Source organism: Thermobia domestica, chromosome 17 (genome assembly GCF_964235325.1).
Source record: "Thermobia domestica chromosome 17, izTheDome1.hap1.1, whole genome shotgun sequence".
Classification (NCBI taxonomy): domain Eukaryota; kingdom Metazoa; phylum Arthropoda; class Insecta; order Zygentoma; family Lepismatidae; genus Thermobia; species Thermobia domestica.
In genome coordinates, this window is record NC_137470.1 from 39,330,881 (window position 1) to 39,352,109 (window position 21,229).

The window sequence follows — 21,229 nt, forward strand, 5'->3', positions numbered from 1 at the left end:
GTAGTAGTGCCAGTTCTTTGCAAGCTTAGAATAAGGTTTAGGGAATATAAAATCGAAACCTAGAATATTATTAAAATGCGTTATTTTACCCTCACAAAGATGAATTTTAGGAAAATCTGAAACATATATTCCCTATATTTAATTAAGAGTTCAAATACGGAATTAAAACTTGAACTTAAACAAATCCTCCTATTTGACATTTGTTTAAACAATGAATCGCAAAATTTGAAATAATAAAGAAATTACCCTTCTTTCCCTCTTGAAAAGCGAAAGTTTTGAAAACGCTGCAACATGTGTTCAGTAGTTTATAACGAGGAGTTGATATGCCGAGTTTCATCTCATTAACTTAAGGAATTCCTGAAATATCGAGTCTCGGTAAAACATTTGAAACATATTATTATGGCCTAGGCATTATCAGTAGGCTAATTTCACTCTTTCGCATTGCTTTCGTTAACAAGTGTTTAACCCTTGAGTCGCTTATAAAATTAGGCAGAATAAACTTTTGTCGATCATTGTTCTAGAGGGATTTGTCCAGGATGGTTTGGTGTCGGGCTAATAACGATAAGTATGTTTATTTACATCACCGTTAAAAAAATAGCAAACTTTCTAAAAGGAAGTTACTTAGGAAACATCTGATCCTCCTTCTACTTAATTGCATCTGGCATTCTGAGTGAAAGTTCTATGGGACTCACGTTCGAAGCATAGGCGTAAATAGCGCCCCGGCAACACTGTGGCGTGCGGACCGCACAAGCTGCGAGGCCAAAAAATATACAGAAAGTACGAACGGGCGGACCAGGCCAAATTTTCACCCGGGCAAAGTGACTTTTTGGCGCCCTCCCCCTAGTACTAGCCTATATTTTACATTTTATCATAGCGTTTTTAATATTTTAAACCCATTTTTCAAAAAGATATTCATTACCTAGGAAAACTTCACAAAGAACATGGCCCGCTACAAAGAATACGAACTCCACCACCCTTCTCCTGCTTGGTCTAGTGGCTAGCACGCCTGCCTTCTGTGGTACCGGGTCCAATTTCCGGTGGATTACTGTTGAACGATAAAAGTGGTTCGGATTACACTATATTTAGTATCCACATCTCCTTTGGCCATTAAGGCATAACCATGGAACGCTAAACTCAAGCAAACAAAGGAACAATACTTACACCCCCGCCAATCTTTATTCTACGTCCCATCTCTCCATTTTTCGATACAGCCCCCTTAGTACTATGAAAGTCTCCTCTTCCATGGTTATGTAATTCCCACTACTTTACAAGAATATAAACCAAAAAGTCAGTAGAAAACGTTATAAAATCTATTTTTTGAGGCTCGTTTTTGCGCCCCTCTTTCTCTGGCGCCCGGGCAGTCGCCGGCCCTAGGTACGCCAATGAAAGTACGGACGCATAACTAAGGACTGCGGAGGAGAGTTTAACCTTCATGTTATGTCACTGGTTTGACGTGTTTGAAATGTTCAGTGACTGATCGGTTAGTGAAATAATTTTGACAGTTACTGATGTTTAAAGCTTAACTAGGACTAAGTTACCTAACTAAATACATTTGATATCGCGATATCACAATTAAATTTTTCCTCATATAAAAAGATAAAAACAATAGTAATAAAAAACATTACTCGTACTGGGCTCGAACTAACAACCTAATTCGTACAGACTAGCTGCTCTGATCAACTGAGTTTCGATTTCTTACGCGAAAGAAGTTGTTATATTGCGAGGCATGCTTTTCATTATCAAAACTGTTCGAAGTAATACGAACATGGCTTAAGAACAGAGACGGAACTGAATTACCGCTCGATTGGCCGTGAGGGCAAATCACCAAAGGGTAGCTATAAACGTAAGTTCAGCATGCATTTCTGTGGCGTTCTGTTCAGTACTCCTATCTGCCAATCACGCTTGTTCGTAGTAGTAATATTTTACAAACCTAACCTTTCGATAGAGCACAATGGCAGAGAAACAAAGAGAATGAATGCTTGCTCTAGTGAACGTTGGATACCACCATGTGCAATAAAACTGTCGCGTCTCCTTGAAGTGATATTTTATCGAAAATAACTCTTTTTCCTTTATATATCCGAAGTTTTTGAGGGTTTCAAAATGAGGAAACGTTACTGACAAACAAGGATGCATTTAGAGTGGGTCCAGGAGGTCCGAACCCCTCTCTGAAATCCCAACTTTTCTGTAAATTTAGCATAATTTTGGGGATTATCTTTTAAAATTTTATTATAATTTATCCTAATATTGAAGTCGGACTCCCCAAAATAAATTACTGCATACGTGCATGCTGACAATTTTCAATAAAGGTGCCTTTCATTTCAATTCAGGAAGAGCATGCACCATAACAATCTCAGATATTGTTGAAACTTTTCTTATAGCAACTAGAAATGTTTTTAAGAGACCCATATTTTTTGTTTTGTCGAAAAAAATTTCCCGCCAAGTAATGGGCCATCAAAGACGGGGAGTACAATTTATGAATTGTAGAAGACATGGGAAATGGTCAACTTCGAAGCCTCACCATTCGGCTATGGAGACAGGTAGAGTTATAATTCTTGTTGTGGTATGTACATAGGGACATAAATAAACTATATTTGATTATAGTTTGGTTTGCACATGCGTATCTTTTTGTACATAAATTAACAAATGAACGTCAATTTATCTGAAAAACCGAAGTTTGCGAATTTTTTTCGAGCACTTCCGTTTCGAATTTTAAAATTCTATTTTCACGGTGGGTAAGACCTGGTTACTCGCTTACCGAAACAAATTTTGTGTCGCTTTTTTGTGCAACCGTTTTGTCGCAAAAAATTCGAGAAATTGTAAAATTTTAAAAAAATCGCCATTTTTGGGCGCCATTTTCTCCAAAACACAATCTTTTAAAATTCTGAAATTTTGTGAGATGTTTCAACTTTACATGAATAATAAACACACCAAATATCATTCTCGACCAATGCTTCATGAATTAACTGCAGCCTTTTTTAAGTTAGCGAAGTTTCGTGAACTTTGATGTCACAGTTAGCAACACTGGGAAAAATAAAGGTGCAATGATTTGATGATGTTTGTGGTTCCCATTCATTAAATGAAGAATAAAAGGTTTTCTTGACTGTTTTTTTTTTCATTAGTTTGATCAAGAAAGCTCTATGAAATAGTAAAATGGGCCTCCCCCTTCTCCTCCGTTTTCTTAAACCGAAATAATCTGAGGTGGAAATTACGATTACGAAACACACAAATTTTAAGTTTACTTGAAATGGCCATCCAATAAATTCTGATGATCTACAAAAAGATTGAAATATTACCTCAGTGATGATTTGGAATGCTCCAGACAAAGTCTCAATTAAGTGCGATGTCATTACAATGATCCAAAAAGAACAAACATTTTAAAAAAATCGAAACGTTTTCGTACGCGTTTCAAAGAAATTTACTGACTTTTCAAACAGAACAATCCCAACATAAGAATGGGTCACTCGGAATTTTACAGTATTCGACTAAATTGGGTCAGCCCGCAACCTGCGAGGGAAGTGTGTATTGTGCAAATTTTAAGTTAGCTGCTACTGCGTTGCTACAAATCAACAGTGCAGCCTGTATTGAAGCTGTCATGAGTGACCTATTTCCTTTAGTAGTATGATCCGTAGAAAATGACCACTGTCTTCTTCAAGAATGTGGTGAATGTCCTGGAGTGGAAGGAATAAGTGTTTAATTATTGATCCTGATGAAAATGAAAGTGTTACGTATGCCATGTGGGAAAACAATAATCTCGTTAAAAAAAAACTGTGCCGCTTTCTGTTTTCGTATCGTACATTGCTTATTTAACTGTAAGAATTGTAATTCATGACTACATCAAGAAAATACAAAGATAATTAATTGCTACCGAAAAGCACCGTATAAAATTTCAAGATACAAATTATATTTTACTTCATGTGGACTTCGCTGAAAACTGGACTGTTATTCTGCAAAGTGAAATTCAGAGTTATCACCGGAATATGAAACAACTGACAGTTTTGTTGTAAAATTCGACGATAAAACACACTATTCGGATCATGTACTCATAGCCATAGACAAGATTCAAAAAATACTCGAAGAAAAGCGAAAATATATTTTATAGAAAAAGGTTTGAATACGAGAAAATAAGTGCCTACAATTTCGCAAACCGTGTCAGTGATTTCTGATGGTGCTGCATCCAACTTTAAAAATCGCTTTCAGATATTCGAGATGCAGACAGGTCTGATAAAGCAGTGGTTTTGCAGTGAAACCGGCCATGGAAGGGTCTCTGCGACGGTATTGAGGGGAGTAGAGATGTAAAGAATGTGGCAACGCGGCACAACCTTAGGCAGATACAGATACACAGTATTAAAACCGCAGAAGAAAATAAAATGAAATGAAATCTTTAAGGTTTACGTCCCACGATTATGTCGGTTAGGCTAAAGGAGACGGTGATTATGAGAAATGAATGAAATTGTGGAATGAAGAAAGTGGGAGGAAACGGGATAACCCCGAAAAAAACACGAGCATGGCGTTTGTCCACCACAAAGCTCACACGGCCCGATCTGGGATCGAACCAGGGACCCAAAGCACCGGAGGTAAACGTTCTACCACTGAGCCACCGCGCCCACACTAAAACCGCAGAAGAATTCGTGAGTATAGTGCAAGTACAAACTCCGGGTATATTACTCTCGTTTTGTTGCCTGGAACTGAATTCGACGACTTCCGGAAGAAAAAAAAGGAAAAGTATTCGACCGGTAACTGGTATTCAACGAAGTCATCTTTGGCTTTCGGAAAATGGCGAAGTTATTATGGCAGTAACGGGTCACCATGATCTAACTAATGCTTCCCCCAAAATCGAACTTCTGCCATTCAAAGTGTATATTTAAGAAATCTGAAAAAAAGGAACTTTTGTTACACACATATATGTATGATAACCAGTGGCGCATAGCAGAAATATAATGAATAAGTCATGAATTACGTGAAGTTGAAGTGCTGTTTATGCTTCCACCTGGACCTTCAGCATTTGTGACTATCGACAATGTGCTATGCAGAAATGGATCCAGGACGGACTTTTGGAAGGGGGGAGGGTAATACTGCTACTTCGAGCTACGAGCTAAAAACTCTGGGATCGGTTCTATTTATATATAAAATAAAAATGTTTTTTCCCCCTAGATCCACTCCTAGACTAGTTGTGAGTTAGCCAACACCTATTGGAGCACCTGCACGGTTACATGCTATTAGCGAAGAAGACAACAATCAAGCAAATGATTGGTCCATGCAAAAAATTAAAAAAATATTTAAAAAATCAGTGAAATTTTGTTTCCGAAGACCATTTTAAGTAAGTGAACTGGAAATTTCTGTGTTTCGTAATCGTAATTTACACCTCAGATTATTTCGGTTTAAGAAAACGGAGGAGTAGGGGGAGGCTCATTTTGCTATTTCAGAGAGCCTTTTTGATCAAAAAATGAAAAAAAAAAAACAGTCAACAAAACCTTTTATTCTTCATTTAATGAATGTGAACCACAAACATAAACAAATCATTGCACTTTTACTTTTCCCAGTGTTGCTAACTGTGACATCAAATTTCACGAAACTTCGCTAACTTAAAAAAGGCTGCAGTTAATTCATGAAGCATTGGTCGAGAATGATATTTGGTGTGTTTATTATCCATGTAAAGTTGAACCATCTGACAAAATTTCAGAATCTTAAAAGATTGTGTTTTCGAGAAAATGGCGCCCAAAAATGGCGATTTTTAAAAATTTTACAATTTCTCGAATTTTTTGCGACAAAACGGTTGCACAAAGAAACGATACAAATTTCTTTTTTTTCGGAAAGCGCGTAACCAGGTTTTACCAACCACGAAAACATAATTTTAAAATTCGAACCGGAAGTGCTCGAAAAACATTCGCAAACTTCGACTTTTCAGATAAATTGACGTTCATTTGTTAATTTATGTACAAAAAGATACGCATGCGCAAACCAAACTATAATCAAATATAGTTTATTTATATCCCTATGTACATACCATGTAACCGCCTGTAGTTGTGTTCGCTGTCCGTGGCTCGTGGTACTACCAATAAGTATCTTCCTGATACTTTTTAACTTACCTGGACAGGACGATGAAGAACCTCTCCAAGAAAGGTTACAAACTGTTTCCAAATCGCTCGTCGGTCTCAATAATGAGATGAGCATTACGCGCCGAGAGGTTCGGGCGTCTCGTCTCGAAAATCTCACGGACGATCAGACAGTCATCCAGACAATAACGCACACAAACATCACTCATACAAACAACGAAAACACACTGGATTAAATGACACTATACTTATTTATTAGAACACTATTCTATAAAAAAAATAGCAAAGAGGAATGGACACAACACTGAACACTGAGGATGTATAACAATTTTAGTCGCTGAAATCACACTTTGCCCTTTTCAGGCAATATAGCCCTTTATATATATATGATTATGATTCAGATATCACCACAAATGCTTCTCTCACACCATTGCCACACTTGGGGCATTAGCACTGGGGAAAAGTTGTTTGGATCGTCCTACGATGAATCCTGTTACGCTCAACAATCTTAAAGCGTAAAGATGAATCTTCAGCAAATTAAACAAGAAATTATCCAAAGTAGAATGCGGATGTGGGTGGGCGCGTGTATAACATTTTAAACGCACAAGGTCTGCGGACCTGGGATTTCACTAGTTGAGGCTAGCCGTAAGAAATCGTCCTTCACCGGCTAAATAGCTTGTGCCCCTTCACAAAACTTAACCAACGCAATGTGCGTGGTGGCTGCGTACAACACCGGAGTCGAACTCCCTGAGCATCCAAGCTCAAGCTACGGGTTGCAATGATCAACGGAAAAGTGTTGGCAGTTCATTCCAAAAATCACTCAGTTAACTCACCTGTATGCACATACAAACAGAATATAGAAAACAATTTATGTTAATTTTAGCCAACTGCCTATAATGCACTAGACACGGCGATAACACTGGCGTGAGAAAGTACAGATAACGAGCTGCAAAAACTGTGAGGCTGGTGCCACTTTGGCTACTGGGACATCTGGTCAGACCGTATTTCTCTAATCTATTGTAATGTTTCCATAAGTGATTAAAGAAAGCACTTAATTCAGTTCCCAATAACTATAGAATATATACTGTGCATATAATAAGTCAGGGAGAAACACTGAAATGATTCGTCAATAGCTGAAATGTTCTCAGCAAAAGCAATGTTTTAACCCTAGAAAGGCAAACTTCACTCCCAACCCATTAAAGGTAAACATACGTAATATTTACGTACACACTAAATAATGATCTATAAATGTATGATTCATATAGAAACTATTATTGTTGCTTAGCACAAGGTTCCAAAATAGAAGATTTATTGTTTAGATAGTATTACAGCACAACTGTTATCCAGGGCGCTAATTTGTGGGGGCAGGTGTGACAACTGCAATCTAGGGAAGCTCCCCGCCGTTTGGTGGGCCCCATTTTAAGACAAAATTTTCTTACTCCATATAGGGTACGAACACGAAATTATAAATGAAGTTTCAAAGAGGTTCGCTACATTACATAAACAAAACAGCATACAAAAGGTAAATAAAACAAAAATTAGTCGTGGGCCCATTTCAGTAAACAAATATCTATTATTAGGGGCCCAGAAATAATATTTATTCGTATGGCTTTGAGATTTGTCAATATTGTTCCCTTAATTAATTTGTCATGTATGGAACGGGCCCAGGGGCGTAAGTATCGGCCCCGCAGACCTTGCCATGTGGGAGAGCCCACAGGCTCCGGGGGCCCATAAAGAGTAAGAGAAAGATAGAAAGAGGGGGCCCAAGAATGAGAAAAACAACTTTTTCTGAGAGGTCCAAATACACGTATTAATGCTTGCCCCCCCCCCCAAGAATAATTTAAGTTACGGTTCTGCTATTATATTAATTCTTTTAGAAGTACATAGAAGAAGAGCCAAATAAACATTATTAACACAACAAATCTCTTAGAAAGTTTAGATATATCACTGATTATTTTTGTTACTAGGAAATATTGAATTCAAATTGAATAGTTCTTTCACATTACATGTCAGATTGGTTCGCAAATCACGCACAGTTACAACACATTTTGATCTGATGTTCACCACATACTGGCAGTTATTGCAGTTATGGCAGTGCTCCCACTGGAATCTGTCATTGGATTTGTGTGCCAGGGACCATTATTTCCTAGCAATTCAGTACCACCACTAACTTTCACTTGCCTTTCGTCAAATGGAAGTTCATTTGCCTTCTCATCTCTAAAATATACGGACCTCCCTGTCTGATTTTATCCATATTCTTCTCTTGAATGTGTGGCGAGACTGCTTTTTTCGTTTTTGCTACATGTGGAAACTTTCCGCTTCTTTGGTTGAATTGAAGGTTTCAGATTCAACAGTTCAAATTGCTGACCCAAAATGTTGTTCAATATCATTTTTACTGGGGAAGTAATCTGGATCTTTGTCGGAGTCATCTGCTTCTTCTTCTGATCTCACATCAAATTCAGCGTTATCTTCCTCCATTTCTGAATCTGAGGTTCCTCTAATATCCGTAAAATAGCTTCCTCGCTATTTATTGCACCACACTTGTCCATTTTTGTAGTAATAAATAAATATTTACCAATGACATTGGTCCATTGATGGTAAACATAGTAAAAAATGCGTGCAAAAAAACTAACGCTAAAGGTAAACACACGCTAAACTTACGTGTAAGATTTTACGTTAAAAGGTAAACATACGCCGAATTTACGTATAAGGTTCTACTCTCAATCGTTTGGTACAGAGAACATAACACCTACCGAAGTAATTAACTTCGGAACTTCAAGCCAACTAATCCGCGATAGCATATCTAGAGGTTTGCGTTTCTACACATAGTTCCTGCTACGTTCCAGCAGTGTTTCCAACTCGTACACGTAAAATTTACGTAGTTTACCTTTCTCGGGTTAAATATATATATGAAAAAATGATGAAAGACTTCTTTGTCCAATTGTGTGGGAAAGAAGCAATTCCCACCAAATAAAGAACTTATGTGCGTTGTAGAATAAAGTATAAATCGAAAATAATAATCACTGTCTTCAGGAAATATACAGGGCGTCCACAAAAAATACTTCTATAACCTGGTAGCGGTTATATATGGTGTCCGAAAGTGGAACGACCTGTGAAGTGCACACGTAGACATGTTGAAAACCCTTGGCCGTATGACGAAGTATGAATGAAATTAGGTTTTTCACCTGAAATTTAAAATTAGTTAGTTGGCAACACTGTCATATGGTGTGAGACTTACGTGCATAGACGATGAATGATTTTTCACCTGAAAAAAGGGCTATTTAAAATATTTAAGTAACTTGTTCACTCACTACAAAGTGATGAGGTTCCTGCATGAGCAATGTCCAATCCAAGTGTTCCATAAGGTAATAAGATCCTCTTGAACAATTGGTGCAGTTGGGTTTCCTTATCTTCCGTTTCTTCACATGTTGAAACCATGCTGTCTTCCTGTGTGAGTATCCTCCATGGTTCTCCAACGATGAGTTGATAAGGGGAAAAGGGGAGATTTTTTTTTTAATACTGGTGTGAGAAGCGAGGTATGGTTGAAACACCTGTATTATAACTTCACTAAAAATGCGCAAAAAGCGTTTGTAGGGCTATTAAAATTCTTATTTTTTTTAAACACATAAATACTTTTTGTAAAATTTTTAAGTGTTCCGTTTCGATCACTTTATTTTGTGTAATATGAAGTAAATATGCACACTTAATAACTATTCAAGAAAACATCGACTTAAAAAATTATCAAATATCTCAATAAAATTAGTAAATATACTGATATCTGTATTTAAAATATCAAAATATGAATGAATACGCAAATAGCAAACATATTAAAGGTACTAAAATATTAAAATTATTATCAAAGTTTCAATATTACTATAATATATTTGAAAAATATGGAAATCATTGAAAAAATAAAATGAATGGAAATGTAAACACATGATAAACTGACAATATACAAAAAAAATAAGATTTTCACCTGTATGTCCTGTTTTCTTTAACTGTGCTTTGTGTTGTTTGGCAGAAAAGAACGAAAAATCGTTTTTCAAAAATAAAAAATAAACTTAAGTGTCAAAGATGACGTTCATAGTGATTTCAAGAAATAAGCATGATTCTGCATATGAAAAAAAAAAGATAATGATTTCGTTGATATGTATGAAGAAAATTTGGCACGCCATAAGATCGAATGCCATCTGCTCGTGAAAATCGAGACTTTAATTCATTAATGCTCAATACAACAAATGGTTTCGTTCTGAAACAAAGTTATTATTACCGTAGGCCTAGAATAATGGTTGTTGTTCACTTCCAAAAACGTAAACATTCTAGGGTTACCAGAATAGATGGGTATTATCTTCAAAAAAAAAATATTAATAAAGTGTTGAAAACTATTCAATATTGATCCAAGTTTTTCAAAGGTCAGAATCAAGGAAGTTGACTCACTTGTCCAAACATTCCTGAAAATAAATGGTCATTACGCCATGAATTGACCGAAACCATAGGTGGGAAAATGTGTAATACTACACGTACTTACACACAAAATATGCCATCGACACCTCTGCCGTGTCGTGACAAAACGCTGTAACTTTGGCGAAGAAGTTTTGCGAAAATGAGCCTTAAAATTTTCATCCGCAAATGTGATCTGTTTCGTGTAGACATAGTGTATCTTGACTTTGGAAACACGTGGTTACATGTAATGTTACGTAAATGCATGTTGTGTGATTAAATTTGGTGAAAATTGATTGGTTGACCATTATTGCCTAGTTACACTGGTTCTACACGATACAGATCACATTTTCGGATGAAAACTTTAAGGCTCATTTTCGCAAAACTTCTTCGCCAAAGTTACAGCGTTTTGTCACGACACGGCAGACCTGCGAGGCAAAACTAGAAACGAGGAAGGCCTGCAACCATAGGCACTTACATAATGTTTCTGCACAAAACTGAAATATCAACACTAATATTCAGTAAAATACACGTATGTTCCCTGGAACATAACGTACATCATCCACCTGGAAAAAGATGTGTAAACACACAAAATACAAATGCTCTCGTAGCATCGTAAAGATATGTCTCTATAAGACAAAACACGTGAGACCTATTAAGAGAAAAACATGAGATACAAACAAGAATATAGTCAACGACATTACAACTCTCTGGTTGGTCTGAAACATCAAGATAAAATTCCCTACAAAACAGTTATGTCATTCCATAACAGTTAAACTTTTTTAGGCATCTTCGCTAAAAAATATTTAAAATGGCTTTATTGACATATTAAAATTCAAAGTTATCGAGCACATTAAATAATTAACAAAATAATTTTCAAAATTCGTTATGGCTTCATGCTGTTGGAAAGAAAGAAAATAAGTTTATTTTTCGGTACCTATATCGAATTGGAATAATTTCTAGGACATACTGGAACAAAAATACAATTTTCTCAAAATTAACATAAAAATAAACATTACAACACATTAGCATACAAATACACATAATAAAATTACGGTTCATAAACATAACGATATTCACTAGAATATTACTAGACAAATATACTCAAAAAAGCTAACCTAAGAATACACATGCTTAATTACGGGTTACTATAAAGGAAGAAGAGAAATGAAAAACTATATTTTGCGATTGATGGCGAAAATACAGTTAGCTATGGAATATCCACTGGATTAGTCACATCCATTTTTGCAAGAGATCTGCAATTCCAGGAAATATTGCCTCCCTGAAAAAAAAATATTTATCCCCATAAAATATCCTACCCGAAGAAGTTTCCCTACGGTCGTTCAGTGGTCTAGAGAAGACAAAAAAAATGTTAATTAGAAATTACAAGAAAGTATAGAAGTTAAACATATTTCCGCATATATATTAATATGAGGGGAAAAACGACCGTTCACCATCAGAATATCTGTTCATATAGTTCCTTCTAAAATAAAAAGATTACTGCTTTCGTTCGGAGAATTATACTATTCACATGATATTCCTGCACATACTATTACCAACAAGGAAATGCCTGATTCACTCGTTTAAGGCTTAGCCTACTTTCCGTTCTAAACTTTCCTCTTCGAACAAAATATATCATGTCACATCCTGGAAATTCAAATAAAGTCAAAATCGGGTAAATGACGTAAATGAGGTTCAACAAAATTACAGTAAACATTTCAAAATGAAAACGGGAATCTAAGATTAACACTGAAAAAGAAATTTAACATTGATAATTGTAAAGTTTCATGTTCTACGCATGAGATTACGTACTAAGTTTTAATCACAAATATACAAGTGTACATATAATGAATAACTAAAAAATTTCTCTTCCTGGGCATCTCGATGCATTATTAAAAAAAATCTAAAAGAAAATCAAACATTAATTGTAAATAGTGTAATAGCATATTTAAGAATTTCGAAAGTGGGAAGGGATCCTAAAAAGGGATTTAAAATTTAAAACATTTAATAAAAATACGTTATAAGGCCAAAACATCTTCCCACTAGCTAGGAATACGGAACTGCGCCACTAGTTCAAAATTGCTTTTGGATAAATGCAATCTCCCTACGTATGTGATATGTTAATTATTTACTAAAAAATCTAAATTCAAACATCTAAAATGAAAACAAGAAAAAATTAATAACATTAAACTAATAGTAAGTCAGTGATAAGGTTTGCAACACAAATGCACAGCTGACTGAGGTATGAAGTACTACGTTGAGCAAAGACACACACATACACACACACAAAGAATCAATCAGCTGTGTGTCGTCCGTCATTCATCGACATTAACAGGTGATCGAAAATGCAGTGATTATCTTATCAAAATAAAGAAAGAAAACGTGTTATCTTCTCTTTGCTGAACAGTTAAAAGCTGGAAGCAAAAAGGAGTATTATAAGAAATGCATAATTCTTCTTTTCGTATCCAGGTGTTCTATCAAAAACTAAAAGCAAAAAGGAAGAAAAATAAATAAATGTCTATCGCTTAAAAGTTAAAAGAAAGATTAAAAGAAATGCCTTACTTTTCTGAAAGAAAATTCGTATGAACATACAAAATCTTGGTTGACTTTTTTTTGTTCTTTTCCTATGATTGCTATTTCTACTTTGATAATTACGATTTGTTCGTCTATTCCTACAATGATTACTACTACGTACAAAAATACTCTTAATGTTGTCACACAAGTTGCGGTTCCTGTCTAGTTTGTGATAACTCAGGTTACGTGGCCGTGATTTACGACTCCTTCTGTTTCTATTACTGCCTTTTCGAGTGCGGTCTTGGTTCTGATTCCCTTTAAATTTTGTATTGTTTACGCTCCGGTCTGCGTATCTTTGCCTATTGCTATAACTGTAACCTCGTTTGCGCTTTTTCACTCTGTGGTTAGTGGTAGCTATTGTTGTGCTCTTACGACTTCTTCGTCTACAATCATATGTTCGTAATTTTCACTACTACTATTATTAGGGATGTTATTAGATTCTGAATAGATAAAATCGTTGCCAGATTTGTTACGAGGTTGGTTTAGACTACCTGTCTCTGGTTGGAGTTCAGATTCCTGCGTTTCCTTTTCATTAGGAGTGTTAGTCTCTAGCTCAGGTTCCAATTCCAATGTTTTGTTTACACTAGGAATACCAGTCATTAACTGAGGCTCAAATTCCGGTGTTTCGTATCCTGTATGAACATCTGACTGTAACTGGGGTTCGCATTCCGGTGTTTTGTTTTCAGCAGTTTCCGTTTGCTGACTATTTTCACGAAACACGTCCCGTAAAGCATCTATCTTCTGCCCTAATTCGCTTTTTGCCTCTTTCTCTAATCTGTCAATATTCTCTTTATTTCGATTTATATATCTATCAACATTCTCTTTAAACTCAGCACGGCTCTCTTTCATTTCTTTCTCTATCAATATTATCTTTAAAAAGCAAACTTATCTTAGTAAACAAATCTGCTTCGTTATATGCCATCTTGTACAAAAATAAACTTGAAAAAACATATGGTTAGAATTACCTGAAAGAGAAACTTTTTTTTTTCAAATTCTTTGTACTAAAGTGAAAGAGAAATGGTAAATTAAAATATTAATCTTATGAGTATTCGAGCACCAACGGTCTCTATTCGGGTCGGTAGTTCGGGCGTCACTTATTTGTAACCGCATGTAGTTCTGTTCGCTGTCCGTGGCTCGTGGTACTACCAATAAGTATCTTCCTGATAATTTTTAACTTACCTGGACAGGACGATGAAGAACCTCTCCAAGAAATGTTACAAACTGTTTCCAAATCGCTCGTCGGTCTCAATAATGAGATGAGCATTAGGCGCCGAGAGGTTCGGGCGCCTCGTCTCGAAAACCTCACGGACGATCAGACAGTCATCCAGACCATAACGCACACAAACATCACTCATACAAACAACGAAAACACACTGGATTAAATGACACTATACTTATTTATTAGAACACTATTCTATAAAAAAAATAGCAAAGAGGAATGGACACAACACTGAACACTGAGGATGTATAACAATTTTAGTCGCTGAAATCACACTTTGCCCTTTTCAGGCAATATAGCCCTTTATATATATATGATTTTGATTCAGATATCACCACAAATGCTTCTCTCACACCATTGCCACACTTGGGGGATTAGCCCTGGGGAAAAGTTGTTTGGATCGTCCTACGATGAATCCTGTTACGCTCAACAATCTTAAAGCGTAAAGATGAATCTTCAGCAAATTAAACAAGAAATTATCCAAAGTAGAATGCGGATGTGGGTGGGCGCGTGTATAACATTTTAAACGCACAAGGTCTGCGGACCTGGGATTTCACTAGTTGAGGCTAGCCGTAAGAAATCGTCCTTCACCGGCTAAATAGCTTGTGCCCCTTCACAAAACTTAACCAACGCAATGTGCGTGGTGGCTGCGTACAACACCGGAGTCGAACTCCCTGAGCATCCAAGCTCAAGCTACGGGTTGCAATGATCAACGGAAAAGTGTTGGCAGTTCATTCCAAAAATCACTCAGTTAACTCACCTGTATGCACATACAAACAGAATATAGAAAACAATTTATGTTAATTTTAGCCAACTGCCTATAATGCACTAGACACGGCGATAACACTGGCGTGAGAAAGTACAGATAACGAGCTGCAAAAACTGTGAGGCTGGTGCCACTTTGGCTACTGGGGCATCTGGTCAGCCCATATTTCTCTAATCTATTGTAATGTTTCCATAAGTGATTAAAGAAAGCACTTAATTCAGTTCCCATTAACTATAGAATATATACTGTGCATATAATAAGTCAAGGAGAAACACTGAAATGATTCGTCAATAGCTGAAATGTTCTCAGCAAAAGCAATGTTTTAAATATATATATGAAAAAATGATGAAATACTTCTTTGTCCAATTGTGTGGGAAAGAAGCAATTCCCACCAAATAAAGAACTTATGTGCGTTGTAGAATAAAGTATAAATCGAAAATAATAATCACTGTCTTCAGGAAATATACAGGGCGTCCACAAAAAATACTTCTATAACCTGGTAGTGGTTGTATATGGTGTACGAAAGTGGATCGAACTGTCAAGTGCACACGTAGACATGTTGAGAACCCTTGGCCGTATGACGAAGTATGAATAAAATTAGTTTTTTCACCTGAAATTTAAAATTAGTTAGTTGGCAACACTGTCATATGGTGTGAGACTTACGTGCATAGACGATGAATGGTTTTTCACCTGAAAAAGGGCTATTTAAAATAGTTAAGTAACTTGTTCACTCACTAAAAGTGATGAGGTTCCTGCATGAGCAATGTCCAATCCAAGTGTTCCATAAGGTAATAAGATCCTCTTGAACAATTGGTGCAGTTGGGTTTCCTTATCTTCCGTTTCTTCACATGTTGAAACCATGCTGTCTTCCTGTGTGAGTATCCTCCATGGTTCTCCAACGATGAGTTGATAAGGGAAAAAGGGGAGATTTTTTTTTAATACTGGTGTGAGAAGCGAGGTATGGTTGAAACACCTGTATTATAACTTCAATAAAAATGCGCAAAAAGCGTTTGTAGGGCTATTAAAATTCTTATTTTTTTTAAACACATAAATACTTTTTGTAAAATTTTTAAGTGTTCCGTTTCGATCACTTTATTTTGTGTAATATGAAGTAAATATGCACACTTAATAACTATTCAAGAAGACATCGACTTAAAGAATTATCAAATATCTCAATAAAATTAGTAAATATACTGATATCTGTATTTAAAATATCAAAATATGAATGAATACGCAAATAGCAAACATATTAAAGGTACTAAAATATTAAAATTATTGTCAAAGTTTCAATATTACTATAATATATTTGAAAAATATGAAAATCATTGAAAAAATAAAATGAATGGAAATGTAAACACATGATAAACTGACAATATACAAAAAAATAAGATTTTCACCTGTATGTCCTGTTTTCTTTAACTGTGCCTTGTGTTGTTTGGCAGAAAAGAACGAAAAATCGTTTTTCAAAAATAAAAAATAAACTTAAGTGTCAAAGATGACGTTCATAGTGATTCCAAGAAATAAGCATGATTCTGCATATGAAAAAAAAAAGATAGTGATTTCGTTGATATGTATGAAGAAAATTTGGCACGCCATAAGATCGAATGCAATCTGCTCGTGAAAATCGAGACTTTAATTCATTAATGCTCAATACAACAAATGGTTTCGTTCTGAAACAAAGTTATTATTAGCGTAGGCCTAGAATAATGGTTGTTGTTCACTTCCAAAAACGTAAACATTGTAGGGTTACCAGAATAGATGGGTATTATCAGCAAAAAAAATATTAATAAAGTGTTGAAAACTATTCAATATTGATCCAAGTTTTTCAAAGGTCAGAATCAAGGAAGTTGACTCACTAGTCCAAACATTCCTGAAAATAAATGGTCATTACGCCATGAATTGACCGAAACCATAGGTGGGAAAATGTGTAATACTACACGTACTTACACACAAAATATGCCATCGACACCTCTGCCGTGTCGTGACAAAACGCTGTAACTTTGGCGAAGAAGTTTTGCGAAAATGAGCCTTAAAATTTTCATCCGCAAATGTGATCTGTTTCGTGTAGAAATAGTGTATCTTGACTTTGGAAACACGTGGTTACATGTAATGTTACGTAAATGCATGTTGTGTGATTAAATTTGGTGAAAATTGATTGGTTGACCATTATTGCCTAGTTAACCTGGTTCTACACGATACAGATCACATTTTCGGATGAAAACTTTAAGGCTCATTTTCGCAAAACTTCTTCGCCAAAGTTACAGCGTTTTAGTCACTACACGGCAGACCTGCGAGGCAAAACTAGAAACGAGGAAGGCCTGCAACCATAGACACTTACAAAATGTTTCTGCACAAAACTGAAATATCAACACTAATATTCAGTAAAATACACGTATGTTCCCTGGAACATAACGTACATCATCCACCTGGAAAAAGATGTGTAAACACACAAAATACAAATACTCTCGTAGCATCGTAAAGATATGTCTCTATAAGACAAAACACGTGAGACCTATTAAGAGAAAAACCGAAGATACAAACAAGAATATAGTCAACGACATTACAACTCTCTGGTTGGTCTGAAACATCAAGATAAAATTCCCTACAAAACAGTTATGTCATTCCATAACAGTTAAACTTTTTTAGGCATCTTCGCTAAAAAATATTTAAAATGGCTTTATTGACATATTAAAATTCAAAGTTATCGAGCACATTAAATAATTAACAAAATAATTTTCAAAATTCGTTATGGCTTCATGCTGTTGGAAAGAAAGAAAATAAGTTTATTTTTCGGTACCTATATCGAATTGGAATAATTTCTAGGACATACTGGAACAAAAATACAATTTTCTCAAAATTAAAATAAAAATAAACATTACAACACATTAGCATACAAATACACATAATAAAATTACGGTTCATAAACATAACGATATTCACTAGAATATTACTAGACAAATATACTCAAAAAAGCTAACCTAAGAATACACATGCTTAATTACGGGTTACTATAAAGGAAGAAGAGAAATGAAAAACTATATTTTGCGATTGATGGCGAAAATACAGTTAGCTATGGAATATCCACTGGATTAGTCACATCCATTTTTGCAAGAGATCTGCAATTCCTGGAAATATTGCCTCCCTGAAAAAAATATTTATCCCCATAAAATATCCTACCCGAAGAAGTTTCCCTACGGTCGTTCAGTGGTCTAGAGAAGACAAAAAAAATGTTAATTAGAAATTACAAGAAAGTATAGAAGTTAAACATATTTCCGCATATATATTAATATGAGGGGAAAAACGACCGTTCACCATCAGAATATCTGTTCATATAGTTCCTTCTAAAATAAAAAGATTACTGCTTTCGTTCGGAGAATTATACTATTCACATGATATTCCTGCACATACTATTACCAACAAGGAAATGCCTGATTCACTCGTTTAAGGCTTAGCCTACTTTCCGTTCTAAACTTTTCTCTTCGAACAAAATATATCATGTCACATCCTGGAAATTCAAATAAAGTCAAAATCGGGTAAATGACGTAAATGAGGTTCAACAAAATTACAGTAAACATTTCAAAATGAAAACGGGAATCTAAGATTAACACTGAAAAAGAAATTTAACATTGATAATTGTAAAGTTTCATGTTCTACGCATGAGATTACGTACTAAGTTTTAATCACAAATATACAAGCGTACATATAATGAATAACTAAAAAATTTCTCTTCTTGGGCATCTCGATGCATTATTAAAAAAAATCTAAAAGAAAATCAAACATTAATTGTAAATAGTGTAATAGCATATTTAAGAATTTCGAAAGTGGGAAGGGATCCTAAAAAGGGATTTAAAATTTAAAACATTTAATAAAAATACGTTATAAGGCCAAAACATCTTCCCACTAGCTAGGAATACGGAACTGCGCCACTAGTTCAAAATTGCTTTTGGATAAATGCAATCTCCCTACGTATGTGATATGTTAATTATTTACTAAAAAATCTAAATTCAAACATCTAAAATGAAAACAAGAAAAAATTAATAACATTAAACTAATAGTAAGTCAGTGATAAGGTTTGCAACACACATACACACACACAAAGAATCAATCAGCTGTGTGTCGTCCGTCATTCATCGACATTAACAGGTGATCGAAAATGCAGTGATTATCTTATCAAAATAAAGAAAGAAAACGTGTTATCTTCTCTTTGCTGAACAGTTAAAAGCTGGAAGCAAAAAGGAGTATTATAAGAAATGCATAATTCTTCTTTTCGTATCCAGGTGTTCTATCAAAAACTAAAAGCAAAAAGGAAGAAAAATAAATAAATGTCTATCGCTTAAAAGTTAAAAGAAAGATTAAAAGAAATGCCTTACTTTTCTGAAAGAAAATTCGTATGAACATACAAAATCTTGGTTGACTTTTTTTGTTCTTTTCCTATGATTGCTATTTCTACTTTGATAATTACGATTTGTTCGTCTATTCCTACAATGATTACTACTACGTACAAAAATACTCTTAATGTTGTCACACAAGTTGCGGTTCCTGTCTAGTTTGTGATAACTCAGGTTACGTGGCCGTGATTTACGACTCCTTCTGTTTCTATTACTGTCTTTTCGAGTGCGGTCTTGGTTCTGATTCCCTTTAAATTTTGTATTGTTTACGCTCCGGTCCGCGTATCTTTGCCTATTGCTATAACTGTAACCTCGTTTGCGCTTTTTCACTCTGTGGTTAGTGGTAGCTATTGTTGTGCGCTTACGACTTCTTCGTCTACAATCATATGTTCGTAATTTTCACTACTACTATTATTAGGGATGTTATTAGATTCTGAATAGATAAAATCGTTGCCAGATTTGTTACGAGGTTGGTTTAGACTACCTGTCTCTGGTTGGAGTTCAGATTCCTGCGTTTCCTTTTCATTAGGAGTGTTAGTCTCTAGCTCAGGTTCCAATTCCAATGTTTTGTTTACACTAGGAATACCAGTCATTAACTGAGGCTCAAATTCCGGTGTTTCGTATCCTGTATGAACATCTGACTGTAACTGGGGTTCACATTCCGGTGTTTTGTTTTCAGCAGTTTCCGTTTGCTGACTATTTTCACGAAACACGTCCCGTAAAGCATCTATCTTCTGCCCTAATTCGCTTTTTGCCTCTTTCTCTAATCTGTCAATATTCTCTTTATTTCGATTTATATATCTATCAACATTCTCTTCAAACTCAGCACGGCTCTCTTTCATTTCTTTCTCTATCAATATTATCTTTAAAAAGCAAACTTATCTTAGTAAACAAATCTGCTTCGTTATATGCCATCTTGTACAAAAATAAACTTGAAAAAACATATGGTTAGAATTACCTGAAAGAGAAACTTTTTTTTTCAAATTCTTTGTACTAAAGTGAAAGAGAAATGGTAAATTAAAATATTAATCTTATGAGTATTCGAGCACCAACGGTCTCTATTCGGGTCGGTAGTTCGGGCGTCACTTATTTGTAACCGCATGTAGTTCTGTTCGCTGTCCGTGGCTCGTGGTACTACCAATAAGTATCTTCCTGATACTTTTTAACTTACCTGGACAGGACGATGAAGAACCTCTCCAAGAAAGGTTACAAACTGTTTCCAAATCGCTCGTCGGTCTCAATAATGAGATGAGCATTAGGCGCCGAGAGGTTCGGGCGTCTCGTCTCGAAAATCTCACGGACGATCAGACAGTCATCCAGACCATAACGCACACAAACATCACTCATACAAACAACGAAAACACACTGGATTAAATGACACTATACTTATTTATTAGAACACTATTCTATAAAAAAAATAGCAAAGAGGAATGGACACAACACTGAACACTGAGGATGTATAACAATTTTAGTCGCTGAAATCACACTTTGCCCTTTATATATATATGATTATGATTCAGATATCACCACAAATGCTTCTCTCACACCATTGCCACACTTGGGGGATTAGCACTGGGGAAAAGTTGTTTGGATCGTCCTACGATGAATCCTGTTATGCTCAACAATCTTAAAGTGTTAAGATGAATCTTCAGCAAATTAAACAAGAAATTATCCAAAGTAGAATGCGGATGTGGTAATATTAGGGTAGTTAAGAAATATTATAGTCATAGTAATTGTAATTAGTATTAAGAATAGGTTAGTTACTAGTAAGAATAATTATATCGATAAT